General features: G+C 34.4%; 1 protein-coding gene and 1 long non-coding RNA gene across 2 annotated transcripts in view; one reads left to right on the top strand and one right to left on the bottom strand.

The window, feature by feature from the left end:
• Positions 1–17460, bottom strand: part of LOC129219344 (ATP synthase mitochondrial F1 complex assembly factor 1-like) — a 254835-nt gene that overhangs the window by 93574 nt on the left and 143801 nt on the right. The gene's annotated exons all lie outside the window — the stretch shown is intronic.
• LOC129219345 (uncharacterized) lies at positions 10785–16877 on the top strand. The gene is made up of 3 exons (XR_008580402.1): positions 10785–10844; positions 11922–12000; positions 15398–16877. It is a non-coding gene; the product is annotated as an uncharacterized LOC129219345 (long non-coding RNA).

Raw genomic sequence — 17460 nt, forward strand, 5'->3', positions numbered from 1 at the left:
AAAAGCTAAGTCACACAATTGTATCACAAAAATTGAACGGGAAATCACTTGCCCCCCACGGCAGTTATAGCTGCCCCCCAGCCCCCCTGCACCATTTTGGGGGGTGGCAACATCTGAATTCGTTTTCCTCATGCAAATACCTTTCAGAAAAACTAACTGCTATAATTGTATCACAAAAATCGCACGGGAAACCATTTGCTCCCGAACTAAAAATGTTTGAAACGTACATTTCAGTGGATGCAGGATCTTGGATGTTTTTCAATAATATGCGAAGATTTCATTTTCTTTTCAAATTTGGCAGAAAAAATACTTTTTGTCACTTTTATTTCTTTAGTTCATTCATTATTACTATTTCAATTCTTAAAGATTGCGAAGGTTTTCTTCTTTTTTTTTTCTTTTGCTGTTTTTAATCACTTTCAGAAATTGGCGGCTCAATTTCTGAAAAACTGGTGGATGTTGGCGACGACCCTGAGCGCTTCTTCGAAAAAGTTTCGAAATTGAGATCTTTACAAAACATTAGATCATCTTTAATAAAGTGAATACGGTGGTTCGTCCCCGGAAAGCTTCCGAAATTTTAAGTTCAAACATCGTATTTGTAGGCCATTTTTGCTGACTCTAGAGAATTCATACGTTTCAAAACTTTTCTGTGGGAATTTATCGCATTTGAAGTCTTAAATGGCATAACTGTATGATGTCTTTGATAATTTTAGAGGACGGGATGGTGTTCGGGGACTCTTCTGGAAAGTTTTCGAAATTGAAGAGCTAAAACGAAATTGTAGACACTTTATTATAATTTCGGGAATTATAATTTCACTGAAGTTAGGGTGGCACCTCTAGGAAGTTTCTGAAATTGAAATCCAATATGCTAAATTTTAAACGATCTTTCATGATGTGGGTCATCTAGGTGCTATCCCCAGAAAAATTTCGAAATTGAAGTATTTTAAATGGAAATTTTGGCGATCTTTATTAATGCTGAGGTAAGGCGGCGAGTTATATCTCTCGTACCCCAACGGTGGTTGCCGCTGATTTTAGTCGACAAAATTTATTTTCGATTGATCTTTTTTTTCATTCAAAGTTGGGAAAAATATTTTTAGTCATATCTTCAATTTCGCGCCCAGAGGGGGGGGGGGGGTTGGTGTCCCCCTGCTCCTCCTAGTTACGCCCCTGATCATGTTTTGAATTGAAAATAAAATTTATTGAGTAGTAGCAGTGGCGCACACAAGGGAGGGGTCCAGGGGGTCTGGACCCCTCCCATAAGTCTTGCTTTTTCCCCCGATTGATTACGGTTCTATGTATTTTGTACGTAGAATAATTTCAAACTAAGGTGACAATAATTTCAGTTCTAATAAGTGAAAAAATAAAATCCTCATGTTAAAATATGTTTAAAAATATTGTGAACGTTTCCTATAACGTATTGCTAATAAGAAGCAGAGTGGTGATCATAAATGAATAGACTGTAATAACCATGTTTTTAGTTTCGTAAATAAAATGAGATTCTATGAACTCGAATCTAGTTTTTTAATTATGAGAAAAGTAAAAAAGTAAATTATTTTTCTTTTTGGTTATTTAAGTATTTTTCATTAAATATTGCTATTTATTCCATAGTTTTTTTTTATTGTTTTTCGTTTTATCGGGAATCGATAAAATAAAGTCAATATGTTTGACGGGCGTATTGGGGTATGATAATGAGAATGAGGCTTTCGACCTTGGACCCTCCCCTTGCAAAATTCCTGTGTACGCCACTGAATATAGTAGTGATATTTGCCGCCTTTAAAAAAAAAGTAGTAGCACCTGAAAGGGAAAAGGTATGTGGAAGTGTGAAAAGTGTCAAATGAAATGACTAAAAGGACCTGATCCTATGAAAAAGCTCCAATTTAACGTTATAAGTGTGATAAGTTGAAAATGAGAAGTATAATACGCGCGTACATTAATTTTGTGTAAGCATGCGCTACATTTAATAATGATTTAAAAGAAAATATTTTTAACGAAAAAAATCTCTTATTGAAAATTAATGGCTCCTATACCTCTAATTTTGTTTTCCAATCTACTGGGGGGGGGGGGTAAGTTAGAGTGCCGTAAAGTCTTTATGGGGGTGCCGGCGCCACGAAATTTTCATTTTCTTCACTATTAGAGAATTATGAACTGTTGAAAAATTTCGCAGCGCTTCTGAATCATGAATAAAAATAAAGGGCTATGCAATGAAGGCATACCAGTTTTATTCATTTTTGTCTGTTAGTTATGATTTGTAGGGCTCGACGGATGGCATTTTTTGGCCGATGGGCCGATGCCGATTGTTGGCCGATTGTTCACAGATGGCCGATGGCCGATAGTTTTCGTCCAAATGGCCGATTGCCGATGGCCGATGGCCGATGCCGTTGGCCAATGGCAAAAAAAAAGTTTAAAAAAAAATTAATTTTAGTTCTAATATTTTTAATTCAAATTATATTTTTCGCAATCACGAGTTGCGACAGGACCCTACTCATTGGAGTTATTGTTTCTAGAAACTGCTCCTTTCCCCCCAAACCTGCCCTTCTCCTGGGCGTTTACGTGTGTATAGTTGTGTGTGTGTGTAGGCTTGTGTGTGCGTAGACCTGTGCACACACGTAGGCGTGTATGTCTCTGTGTGTGTGTGTGTATTTGCTTGTGCATGTGTAAGCTTGTGTGTGCATAGACTTGTGTATGGACATAGGCGCGTGTGTGTGTGTGTATGTGTGTATATGAGCGTGTGCAGGACATGGATGCCACCGACCAGGAGAAGCGGATTTCGAGGGACATTGCTCAGGACCGGAGGAGCCGCGCCTGCGGAGGACGATGGGCGGGAGTACGGCAGATGGAGGCGGGGGAGGGGGAAATAAAATCAGCCTAACGTCAAGGACAATCAAATGAGAACAATAAGCAATCGCGATTGCTCAAAAAAATGTAACAGAAATAAATTGATAAGATTGTCAGGGATAGGAAAGATCATTTTATTAGTACAGAACCGCTACCACCAAAGCCTCGGAAGAGTTTCTGAATCTACTTCAGCATTTCCGAAGAAAAAATTCAAAAGTCCCTTTGATTTCCGAATTATGTCACTATTCAAAACGTCTTTAATCAATTTCTTACATTAATGCTCTAAATTCTTCCTAAACAATAGATAAAGCTTGAAAAAAAAAAAAAATCTCTAATTTTATGAATGGTGTTAGTTTTAAACAACTAAGAAGTACAACTGGAGTTTAATTTCAGAAATTGAGGGAGTGAGAGGAGGAGCACGCAAGTGTTCTCGGAAATACAAAAAATAGTCATAAAAATAGAGTTCAAAACAATTTTAAACATTGAGCAGAAAAACCCTTTTAAAACTTGCACCCGAGCTTGTTTTGACGTGCAGTGGCGGATTTAAAATTTAGCAAATGTTGCAATTGCGCGAGAGGCCCATAACCATAGGGTCACCGTAGAAGTTACAAAAATGCTCATGATAATTGTTTTAGAACTTCTGTGATAGAGAAATAGGACCCCAAAAAGGTATTTCGACGGGCCCCAAACTTGTAGCTCCGCTGTAGCAATACAGAAAAGACTGCATTACTGTGATTAATGTTGCAAATATCGAAAAATTAAAAATTACCGCCGGTTTAACGGGAATCTAACAAAGTGAAACAAAACCGGTTTCGCCATCTCATATTTGTTTCCATTGTCTCAAATTCGGCAATATATCACCAAATGATCGTCAGTCTGAGACGCTATATAAGTTTTTCATTGAAATAAGTAGTTAATAGCCACAAAAAATGAGTAAATAGGCTTTTTAGAACATCCGATAGAAAACAAAAAGGGAAGTGCACAACTGGAACGTACGCACACCCCATATGCGAAAATTTAGCCTTCTACAGCTTACCATTTTTGAGTTATGACTTATGAGAGATACATACGTACATCCAGCCGCAGGAAACAACGCAATAATTAACATGTTTGGTACCTGAATGCAGTATTAAAAACTCTTTCAGGGGTGACTAAAATAGAAATTCATACTGAAATTTAAGTAAACAATTTGATATGAAAACAATAACTCCCCTTACTTTGTATTAAAAAGTAAAACAACAAAGGGCCTTATTTTTCAAAAACATCGGCCAATTCCATCGGCTTTCTGATGTTTTTTAAGGCCGATGGGCCGATGTTTCCTGCAAGTTAGCATCGGCCGCCGATGCTGATGCCGATGGCTAAATTGTTGAACCATCGGCGCCGATGCATCGGCCTGGCCGATGCATCGGTCGAGTCCTAATGATTTGTTATATCAGTGACGAATCTAGGAAAGGAGCTATGTGTGTGTGTATGTGTATGAGGCTGCAGCTTCACTCCCCGTCCGCACTTAGTGAAGCCGAAGTTTTTGTCTTTCTTTTGCTTCGTTGGAAGCGTTATCAAGAGAACATAAAAAAAATTTGAACTCAACCCCCCCCTCCCCCCCCCCCCTCCAGGACTAAAGACCCTGATTTTGTCACCGAGTTATAAGAGATGGACGCCGTACGAAAGTTAGGTGGCCGAGATAGGCACCTTGTTCAAAAAAAATCTGGAAACCTCGGCATTATTCAAAAATTTTAGGGGAAAGGTTTATAGTTTTAACTGAGTTCAAGTCGGCGCTGAATGGTTACTTATTGTTAGATTCGCGAATTGATACTTCAAATTTAAAAAAAAAAGTCTGATGTTACTTTTAGTAAAAAAGGAGGGGAAAACTCCGCAGCCATTTTATTCCTTGGATGAAGGAGATAGATTTGGATGGGAATGAAAAAAAGCATTTGCATTAACGATTTTGATTAAACTGATGGATGGAGGTAACTTTGATTTTAAAAAGGGATGGTACGTTGTTTTATGATGTTAAGTCTTCTTATTTGTTCATCTCATACGATAAATCGTATGGTACCAGGCGCCGCAATATCCAGTACAAAATTCATAAAAAAAAAAAAGACTGAGGCGCCGGCGCACTAAGGCACCGGCGCACCGGAAATTTTCCCGGTATCCCGGCGGCCCAGTACGCCACTGTCCTCAAGTGAAGTCGCTATTCCTAAAAAGGGTGAAAGCTGTTCGAAAAAAATTTAAATATCGGAAAAGGCGTATTTTATCATTATTTTTTTTCTTTCTAACGGGGCTGTGTTAGAGGCTTTAGCCTTTTGCGGAACAAGTGCGAACCAACGATATGGCATCCAGTCATTCATATGCCACCCTTAAGGCGCGGATGTGAATGTCACAGGAAAATTTGATGCCCAGTTTCCACCAGATGGAAACACCTGAGCTCTCTTCGATGTGAAACTGCAAAAGGAATTTAATTTTGTCAAGAGTATTCACAGTCAAACGACCTCAGGGATCTTTTACATGACGATTAATGGAATGTATACCTAATGAATTAAATTAAGCATTTGTGTAATTTTATTTTAACAACATGTTGTTAATTTTAACAACAGTACATATCATATTTTACGACGCAGGTAATGATTTTTTTTCTTCAATACGATGTTAGCAAAACACTCTATTGCAAGAAATAGTAAATATCTTTAGCTTGAAGAAAATAAGTGTTTAAAAAAAAGGCAATATATAAAAGAAAAGCTCAAAAACATTTACCTCGTATTCACCTTTTTTGTTTCTTTGCTTGTAACGCAGTAAATAGCGGTAATTTTCACCTAGTAATTTATAGTTAAATGCACATGCCTGTTTTCTGTTGCGTTTAATGCTACCTTCACAATTTACTAAAGATGGATGCATAGATGCTAATAATTTGATAACTCCTTAGTACAAAGCCAGTGAATAACAATCAGAAAATGTGTTCCAATGATGCAAATACAAATATGTTTTATGGAACAACATCGAATAAGATTTTTTTTCGTCAATTAAAAACTAACTGTTTTTCTTTTGGGATCATAGAATCACAATTCAGTAAGATTTAAAAGTAATAATTTCTAATAAATTACTTATTACATGCCTTAATATGGCCGAACTTGTAATTTCATAAACTGATCACAGTAAAATATTCAAGTAATTTTCAATTTAATTTTTCTATACAATTTTTATACCGTAAAAAGTTTGCTACATCAACTTCAAGTTTTATTTATTCATTTATTTTATTTATTTTACCTTCAAACACGATTTTTTTTTTGGGGGGGGGGCATTTAATATGTTCCACGATCATGCTTAAATATTGGGGGGAAAACATCAGTAAAAAATATACGTAATTTGTTACTCAGAAAGGAGAGAGATGTTAAAAGTAATCTAAAAGTTCAAATAAAATTGTTATCAAAAAATAAAATGAATCTGAAATGAACCATGCCAAAAATATAGAGTTAAAATGAAAAAAAAAAAAAAAAATCAATAATTATTTTTCTCATCCTCAAACACACGAAATGTGTAGAATTTCTTTTTTCGCTGCTGGCTTAGAATCTAAAATTAGTTTTTAAATGGAAAAACACATTAACACGTAAAATTGCTCGTATTATCAAGAAAACTTTAAAAGGGAGCACTACGACTTACCTAGTTTGGGTAAACTTAATTTTCTTTTGCATACAATTTTTTGTTCAAGATATGTTTCCTATAAGTATGACATAGATAAAAACTGCGTGTTAAAACAGAAAAGAATTGGAATTCAATTACTGATTCACCAGGAACGCACCTCACTCTGACTGTCTTTCGTACAACATGCGTCTACGAAATCCACGAAAATTCAAAAAGAAAAGATAAAGAAATAAAGAAAACCACGCCAATGAGAATGTGGGATACGGCTGAAGTGGCAATAAATGCTTGTTTTTCTTTGCCAATGGCAATTTGATGGACCAAGGAGAGGGGCTGAATTTCAAGGTCACAAGACCCAGCTGGTTTGAAAGTCGAAAGGGACATTTCCCCGTTTCGGATGGAGTAGGTGACACAGCAAAAAGCAGACGAAAATTGGGAACCTGCAGTTGTTGCACGAGGTTCTCGTGTTCTGAATTGAGTCAAGCGCTGAGAAAATTGCCGATTACTGGGAATATTTAAGGGGAGAATGCTGTTTTTTATAAAATCATTACCTTTCGGAAAAATTTTATTGATGCGAGATGCAACAACTGAGAAAAAAGGAGAGGGGTCTTTCGGGAAGGGTGGGGGGTCCGGACCCCATGGACCCACCCCTTGGCTACGTCCTTGAATGCAGAAAGAAAACGCACATTACACGAGCGCGTCGCAAAATGATAAGATAACTTGCCTTTGTATAAATGTTTATAAACACCTCCAGATCGAGGTATTGATTTGGAACGAGAACTAGGAGAACTTCGTGATCACTATAAATTTAACGTACACTCGTCACCATTGCGAATATGGAAGGTCTTTGACCAACAACGGCAGCTATCGGATCCGCGAATCTCTAGTCACGAGTCCAAAGTTTTTACCGAGCAGACATTCACGACTGTCCATCTCCCACATTATATGATGCAAATTTATAAGGGGTTAAAACATTTCCCTCTCACTAAAAATTACACTACGCACTCTCATTTAATGAAGTAATACAGAAATTAATTCAAAAACAATTCCAGAAATAATGTACGTTACTGCCCTAGTTTAAACATATATGTAAGATTGCTCATCCTCAAACAAGGAGGACGCGAGTCCATGTCAGCCTAGTGGGAAACTCTACCAGCCCCTTGACAGGGCCCGGTGCCCTAACTGACAAGGGGCTCGCTTTGGCTCTCGGCGCCTTGTTGTTGCCCCCCCCCCGAGCGAGACTACCCAAAACGAAACCAATACCAAAATGCAAAATCAAACGACCCTAAAAACTTTCAATGGCATCCCAAACCAAAGCCTGATTACCGCGGGGCACAGGCCCCTGCTCTTAGATTTCAGGGGGGCCCAAAATCTCCTTAATTTATCATGCTATTGCTAATTAAAAATAAATAATGATTTCACTCAGAACCTAGAGTACAATTATGTCATTGATATTTTTGCAAAAGCGAAGACAAGGAAAAAATATCTTTATTTGTTGATAAAAATTCCCCTTAAAAAATAGATCTCTTTGCAAATCTCAAAGACACTCCAAGTGGAGTCTGTATTTACCATTAAAAGTTATATCATAAATACCTTCGATATTGACGGTAAACTGGCAAAATTTAACCCCACACATTTCATATAATTATCGTAATATCTCTTCTACTTTTTAAACGTTGTGATATGAGGTTACCACTAAATTTAGCATGGTTGTGTTAATACGCAAGTATCGAAATATTTTATACATTCAGAACAAGCCGAAATGTAAGGGGGGGGGGGGACAAAATGAATTTCATGCCCAGTGTCTTCAAAAATCTTAGTCGAGTCCTAGGGGGGGGGGGGGCCCTGTAATACAAATGAGCCCCATGTCCAATATCAGAATGATCGAGCTCTGCCGCAAACACTTAAATAATTTGAATCTATAGATTTCTGCACCTGCCAACTTTACAAAATTGAAACGCGTTTTCGTATATATAATTCTTAACCCCCCACCCCCGTACTTAAAATCACATGTGAGGCAGTGAGAAGTAAAGTGATGTAAGTGGACATCTTCCAGTTTTGAGTAAAATGCGTTTAAAGATAATTCTTGGTAGGCTTTCATTGAATTATTTTTCTAAATCATGCTGTATAACCAGGGGTGTCCACTTACGGAGAGGAGGAGGGGGGATTATGGCGCACTCTGCGCTAGTGAATTTTTTTTTTGGGGGGGGGGGAGGGTTTTTTTGATGGGGTGCGCTCTTGCCCTTAGGGGGTGGCCATCCCTGGTATAACAACACCTATTAGGGCTACTAGTACTATCTCTTGCCCCAAGACAGAGGGGATAGGTTAGAGGATAGGTTCTCCTACTGGTTATCTCCCAAATTTTTAATTTTGCCACCTCATCCCTTTGCTTCTCACTGTCTCATATGCACTCTAAGTTCCATAAAGTAATTATTTTTAAACATAGATTAAACATTTGCCATAATTTTTACTTAAATACTGCAGTGCTAAGCACAAAGGTCGTATCTGCACTTTTTATCAAAATTGAGTTACGGTCACCTTTTTTTACTTTGTCACATATTTCACCTATCTAAAATGTTTTATGGTAATATGACAATGGAAAATATTTTTTTTTTTAAAGAAAAAGTTAGATTTAAATGAAATACATGGAAGCGCAGAACTTTAAACGGCAATTTCTCATTTTGGACTCAGCGGCAGATACATACAACTTTTGCGTTTAGCACGGCAGTATAGCTATGTGCTTGGGCGCCCTTAAGAGGAGTCCTTTGTCTCCCTAGGCACTGGCACAGCCAATGTCGTAAATAAAGTTTGAGCATAAATATCATTCAAAACATTTCAACATAGTGAATGAAATTAATTAAAACCTTAACTTTTCAGAATGACAACGATGTTTTTTATTTATTTATTTATTTATTTAATAACAAATCTCCTTCTCTCTGATTGGTGATAAAGAAAACAAAAATGCGAATTCCCTTAAAATGATAAAATGTCGGTTTAATATCAAAACAGAAAATTTTCACGAAACTAAGCATTCTGTTGACACTTTTTAAACAAAAGACAGTATTAGATCTGTCATTCTAATTTATCTAGGAGGTTAGTACTCAACGCAAACTATATCGAAAAAAAAAAAAAAAAAAAACAAGCGACCATGTGTGTAAAAATACATTAATTTTATGAATAGGGGGCAATGGTCCCTAATGAACCTCCTAATTGCCGGGCCTTCTGCAAGGCATTAAAACTATCTTCCCTTTACTAGCACTTCAAATCATAAATAAAAATAATCTTCAAATCATAAAATCTTCAAATCATTAAAAAAAAAAAAAAAAAAAAAAAAACACTTAATCAAAAATAAGTGTGATGTAATGTACAAAATGTATTTGTCGGCATAAAAATATTTTAATATTCAGTGCACAGGGGCGTGCACAGAAATTTTAGGGCCCGTTTCAAATGACTTATACGGGCCCCTCTCTTTGCCCCTACGTTCCTCGAAAGAATTTCACCCCTCATATTGACAATATCGGGCCCTCTTCAGGCTCGAACCGAGACCAACAGGCGTCCCCCCCTTCTTCCCGTACACGCACCTGCCCCAGCAGCATGAATTTCAATCTTTAAAAGCAATCCTCTTATCCTCTTGCTAACCTCAAATCGTATATGAACTGCAATTTAACTGCGAAGTAAAACTGGATTAAAAAAAATGCATTATTGCATATTATGCATTTCTCGGCAATGCATAACTCGGAATGTGTACATTATTATAACGTACACTTTCCGAGATAGAAAATAAGAAGTAAAAAAATGCAGTGAAAATAACAATTTTAATGAACACCCATCCCCCAATCATAATTTGTAAAATATCCTCAAAAAATTTGAAAAACATTTACGAGAAAAAAAATGTGAAAAATAATGGATAAAATGTATTTAAGAATATAAAAAACAACACAATTTTATTACATAGACGACCCCCGCGCATCGCGTCAGAATTAATATGTACAGCAATGCAACACGCGGAACGTTGTGTACGAAAAACGAAGATTTTCCCTTTCCCCAAGATTCTGTGCTTGGCAAAGAAAAAAGTGACAAATTGCCAATTATAGTAACCATCACACTTCCGTCGCCCGTGACAATAGCTTATTTTGGTTACTTACTGCCACGGGCGCAGCCCCGAACGAAACCCACTCGTGTTTACAAACTCCGATCGTGGTCATTTCGGTCGCGACTAGAGTCTCTATATGAAAACGTAGTTTTCAGAGTTGCGACAACGCGGTATCATTTTCCTATTGGTCGAAGACCGCCTGAGGCAGTGTTTCTTCTTCTCCCGTAGGATTAACATGGAGCGTATGACAGTGCTGTGGAAAAACCCAGAATCTGGAAAATTAAAGGTGAGTCCAAGATTTTAATGCTCATATTACTGTTCTATAATGTTCAAATTATACGTATGTAGCTTTACTTGAGTGAGTCCATTCCTATTTCTTTACCTAATGCGTAATTATATCAAGAACATGTGTTCCGGTGTGCTAAAATTCCCTTCTGACACTTTATTTGGGTATTTTATAGTTAGTTTTCCTGTTAAATCGATTATTCCAATCACAACGTTATTGAAAAACATCACTTTAAGACAAGACAAAAGTTTAAATTGTGGAAATTAAATTTTTTTAACGATAGATCTCTGTATTCGGTTTGGCGCGATCTATTTCGTGCTTGGCGACGAGTGGAAGTAAACAAAACACACGCTTGTGATGTACGTGAGGATGTCTTAACATGTGATTTGTATTATAAATGCTGTATGTTGCAGAATTTTTTTTTTTTTAAATAAATGTGACTTGATATTAAAACCAATTTTAACTTATGTTTTAATGTTAGGGCTTTTATTTTTGCCGATCATTGACAAAAATTGACTTATGTATCGTTTTTAATATTCCTTCAAGCTATAAAACTCCAAGTTAAATCTTCTCTTTATGCAACGTAAGTATTTACAGTGTCAAATTTTTGTTTTTTGAAAGGAGATGCAGAGGAAATAAAATGCTTATAAATTATAGAACTTTCAATGCTTGCTGGCAGTATCTTGTAAAAACATTTAGATTTAAGGAAAAACGATTTGTTATCATTTTCTGCCAAATATTTATTAGTTAAAAATTGTAAAAAAAAATGTCAATTAATGTCACCATGAATTTGCAAAAGCGTTTGAGGTGGATATGAAGTAGAACACTTGCTTGAAACACAGCAGTTTTTATCGATTTTTTAGGTTGAGCGAGCCAATTTAAAATGTACTATTTTATTAAAAATTTAATGAATTGTAGGCAGTTTTGGTTATTTTGGTAATTTACTCTTTTTTATCCAACAAGCATGTCACTCTCTGTGTGTTCCATCATAAACAGAAAACTGAGATGTTCTAAGTTCGTTTCAAGTAGTGTGTTGGTACTTTTTATTATGCTTTAATTAGGGTTACAAATTTTTAGGTTGCCTTGTTATTTCCTTTACATGCTACTCTTTCTTTATCACCTGAAGAATAAAGTGCATGCTATCACCCCGCTTCAGGTTAGTGAAAATTTCTATTTTTATTGAGAAAAGGATTTTTAAATAATTATGGCCATGATTGATACATAATTAAGTTTTAACAAGGGTTGAATTACCTTTGAGATCAGGACCGTTATCATGGGCTTTTGAGATTGTAAAAGTCCTCCCAGCCACAGCTCTTGTTTGTCAGAAATTAGGTACATTTAAAGTTTTGCATGTTGAAATATCAATATTTTTATGATAAAATGCTGAATCAAAGATTTTTTAAGTGAAACTTTTTACGCGAGGGCTTTGAAGTTATGATCCTTCCTTATTGTGTGACGAAATGTGGTGGGGATAAGCAATGTCTGTTAGAAGGAAAGCAGTGGCTTGCTTGCCTTCAGGTATGGGAGAAAAGTGAGACATTACACTCTTCTCGCTTCCTTTCTCATTTTGTATGGTTGCATGTACTGCATTCAGGCAGCACAGAAATCAATATGTACATTTGTCGTAAACAGATCATTTCTCTTCTTAAGAAGGAAGAAGATGATCATTATCAGTGGACACATGTATATAATTTTATGTAAAAATATGAATAAGAAACACAATCTGTTCAAAAGTGTTTGATGAATAGTTAAAATGTTTCACGTCTATCGTGTGTCATTATGACACAACCTGTTTCTTGGAATCAAACTTTAGAAGAATTCTACTTTTCTAGATCAGCAGAAAAATAAAGTACATGAAGCTCTCACCCCACATCAAGTTCGTAAAAATTTAGATATTTGGTGGGAAAATGATTTTTAAATAATCCTATCTCAATTAATGTGGAGTTAAATTTTAATTAGTGTATAATTGCATTTTAAAATAAAGACTCATCGTGGGGTTTTGAGATTATCTGTAAAGATCAGGGTTCGAAAATATCCGATATTTTGATATACAGTCGAGTCCCGACTTACGCGAGGGATCCGTTCCAAGACACCTCGCGTAAGTCGAAATTTCGCATTGTGGAAAAAGGTATGTGTAAAAACTTTTATAAATATAACCAATCATTTTAGACACGTGTAAACACAACCTTAAACGGTTAAAAACCTTTTCTTAACCATACCTTACTGTTTCTTACATAAAGAACTAAATTTTTATTTGTATTTAAAAAAAAGCCGTTTTATTCAACATGAAATACTGCTATGATGCACAAAAACAATGATCAATGGGAAAGAAAGACATAAAATAAACCAGTACTGTACATATGGCATGTAGTAAGGAGAACAAATGCCCTATAGTTGTACCGTACAGTTGATTCAGTAATGATATTTGTAACTTAAAAAAGTGAAAATGATGATTTATGCTGCAATCATTCTAATATATTTTTAAATACAGTTGCTTCATTGGTTCTTTTATAAAATTTCCATCTATGGCATTACCCCTCTTCCTGGTTTCTTTAATTTACAATAAAAAACAGCTTCCAGTTTCATAATTTTTGCATTTTGCTTGGATACTATTACTCGGTGAACTTTTATGGATTTCCTTTTCTTGACCTTTAATTGTACGTATGGAAGATTCACTCATACCGTCATACCTAATTGTTGTGCTACCCTTCGAAGCATTTTTTGGTTCAGCTTCAGCTTTTCAAGAAGCTTTACCTTTTCTTTAATTTTGAAACGTTCTCTTTTCTTTCTATTTTCACCAACTTTAGATAAAGCAGCGCTCCTAGGTGTCGTTATATTTCATTAAATTTCGCATTTAGAATGAAAAAAAAATAATGGAAAATGAGAAGTAGTTATTTATATAAGCGATAAAAGACTAGTACAGTGTGGGTACTTCTGCTCTCAGTGATTCTAAAGGGATGAAGGTCCGTTCACGAAAAGAACTTACTCACCACGGTTCCTTTCCGAAAATTTTCATGTTGCGGGCGAGGAATTCGCGCTAGCTCAAAAATTCTTTACTGTTGAAAAAATCGCGTTATAGCCATTTCGCGTAAGTCGGATCGCTTTGTAGCGGGAGTCGACTGTATATTGGATATTTTGATATTCATCTGATGTTTTCAACCAATGCAAAGTAAAGTGTTTAGTAACTGCTTCCTTAAATCAGAGTTATTTATTTTCTTATATTATTATTATAATGCATCAACTTTAAAAGTAATTTTTCTTTCATTATTTATATTCATTTATTACATGTTCATTATTTTGCCTCACCCACTCAAAAAGTAATTCAATTACATCCGAGTTCATTTCAACCACTCATAAAAACAAATAAATATTCATAAAAATATATAAATAAATAAATATTCAATTTATCAGAGCTTATCTTAATTTGTTGAAGTCTTTAGAAAATCAATACTTTTGTCAGGAAATAGAACATTGAAATAAAGGGGAATTCAAATGCTCTAAAACAGTGGTGGCTTTTAAAATTGATTCATGTGGCCAGCTGAAATATCAGGTATAGATAAATGAATTTACTAAAAAATGTGGCTTTATTTTAAAGAATTTAAATTCAAGCATCAGTATATTGCATTCTCTATATTTTTACTTCACTTAAATTTATATATTAAAAACAAACAAAAACAGTTTATAATTAATTTCTTTAGTATGCACTCACATTTTTTCAATCACAATCACAAGTATGCGCTTTGATGAGGTAGTGGCATTCACGTAAAAGTTTAAGACAGGAGTTCAATTTTCTTCCCCCGCAATCTTGACTAAAACCATTAAAAAAATTAATTCATAGTTTTCTGAAAAGTACTCAGGACTGCTAAAATAACATTTTCTGGAATAAAATTTATTCAATATAACTGTACCATGTGATTTCATTATAGGATTTGTAGGACCATAGGAGCTATTTGTTGATCAAAAAATAAAATAAAAATATTAATATTATTCAAATAATTGGAACCCGTACAACATGTCCCTTTGTCCAACGTGCCCCACCTCCCTCTACAATTTTGTTGTGAATATTCCTAAGTGAGGTGCAGAAAAAACAAGCAAGTTTTCTCACGTTTCCTAAAAAATTTAGAATCACGAACGTTCATTACTTATTTTAGTCATCATAAACTGATTTCTCTTCTTAAAGGCAAAGATGATGCACAGTAACAAATATGTACGTAATTTTATATACATAATTAAATGAAAAACAATCTATGCTAGTCAAAAGAGACTGATGAATTATGTAAAATATTCCCCTGTAATATGTGTTTTACTTTTTCAAGTGTTTTTAAAACACAACCTGTTATTTGAAATTAAATTTTACAACACACTTAATGCAAAGTAGTTGAAATACAGCTCTATTTCAATTAAAGTGTGTTTATTTATTTTACAGTTATAATTTTATGAACTAGTTTAAAAAAACATTCCTGCCAATTTGTGTTCAGCCGTATTGATGATTTAGCACATTTGAAGAGTTTTACTTCTGCTTTTAAATTTATTTGCCCTTAATGTTTTTTAAGTTTCTTCCAGATATTCTGCAACTTGAAGAAAGCTCAACTACTAGCTGAACTATAGCCCTGATGCAGATGTTCTAGAAAACTCATGATAGTATTGTACTGTTCGCTTAAAGAATTGTATAATAGAATGATCTCCAATATTTAGTTTACAAGGATGTCCAGAAATCATTTTCCAAGTTTTCTTAGCATGACAGCTTTATCAAAACTAATGAAGTTGTTTAAAAAAAATAATGAACTTCCATACATAATATGCCATTCATGTTTGTTATGCTTCTTATTATCCTGATGACTTCAGGAATTTTGTTGCTAAAATGATCTTTGGACTTTCAGCAATGACATGCAAACCAACAAAAATTCTGTGTTTAAATGCTGAATAGTGTAATTAAATGAAATTTTGATCTTCTTCATACAAACAGTGCTGTATTTCTGATTTGTCATGCTTATTATCATATTTATTATCATTCATTTGTATAATAATATTGAAATGTAAAGAGGTAAAACAAACAATGATTTTGCAACAGAAATTGAGAAATAGCTGGAATTCTGTTTTGAGTCTCTAAATTTAGAGTTTTGAATTTGTTTTGTAAAACAAATGCGTTAAGGTTTATGCTTGTTTGTCATGTAAAAATATTGTTTTCAATTTAGATTTTTAATAAATTTTTCGGTATTCAATGCAAGGCTAAAAAATTCACGTATACATAAAATTATGAAAGATATATTTAGGTTTGTTTATTTCAGCATTAAATGAACAGTTCATTGATGCTTATTCTCTTTGTGTAGTTATCCAGAAATCCCCCCCCCCCTCTCAAGAAGAGATTTTTCTCCCCACTTAAACTACAGGACAGGATTTGAATAACTGCAAATAACTCCAATTTTGAAAAGGATAGGTAGCAACTGTTATCTTAGTCCACTTTCGACTGTCAATGCACCTTCTCTGTTTCTGACTAAATTCTGGAAACATTTTTCAGCATGTTGGAATATAGGTCATATTCATCCATCCATGATACAGGGTAATGAATGGAATTGCAGTCTATATGAAAAAATCTGAACAAAAATTCAATTTATTTCAATCAAGGGTTTTTTTTTTTTTTTTTTCACAAACATTCACTTCACAAATAGTATAAAAGAAAATAAATTACAAGCATCAGTATATTTTGCCCTGTCTAATCGAAACTCCCTAATTGAGTAGATGGGAGTAAAGCCTATAACAAAATTTATTTTCTTTATTTTTCTATGCTTATAAACGACTGAAATTTTTGATTAAACTTGTGTTTTGTCCATAGTTATTAGTTTTAGGAAATGATACTTTGGAGTAAAGAATTTTTAAAAATTTGATAATAATAACCACATTTTGAACATGTGAATATTTTAAAGTTACGTTGCATTTCAGAAAACACAAAGATTAATCTTTGCTTATTTTGTTACTTAAGCAGTTATTGACAATAATAGTTTGCCCCAAAATCTATAAAAACTACAAATTCTGTTTTGGTACCTTGAATTTGATTTTAATTGCCTCATTGAAAAAAATGTCTCTGTTTTCTCTCTCTCTTTTTTTTTTTTTTTTGTGTGTGTGTGTGTGTAAAAGTGTTAGAAATTCTATGTTTGTATTAAAGTTTACAGATGTAACCACATCAAAAAATAAATTTAACATTAGAGACTTTTGTTGTAATCTTTATGTGGTAATGACCTGAACTGTTAGTATGGAATGAATGAGTTTTCTTCATGCTAAGTTGTATTTAAAATCTCTGTCAAAATTAAATGTAAACATTGCTTTTCCACAAACATTGAAAATAAGTACAAGTCCTCTACTGGTGCTGGGAATGATTTTTTTCTTTGTTTCATTAAGAAACTGTCTACTTTCTTTTCTTTATAATATTGTTTTGATTTGAAAATATTGTCCAAAATGTAAGTAATAGATGCATGATGTGATGCAGAGAAATAAATAACAATAGATACATTTGTTTCTTATTCATATGAGTTGAAAATAAGTAATGTTTCAAATTACACCCCCTCAACTCCTCAATATATTTCTGAATATTTCTATCTACATCAAATTAAAGTAATAA

The sequence above is a fragment of the Uloborus diversus genome, chromosome 3 (assembly GCF_026930045.1).
Source record: "Uloborus diversus isolate 005 chromosome 3, Udiv.v.3.1, whole genome shotgun sequence".
In the NCBI taxonomy this organism is placed as follows: Eukaryota; Metazoa; Arthropoda; class Arachnida; order Araneae; family Uloboridae; genus Uloborus; species Uloborus diversus.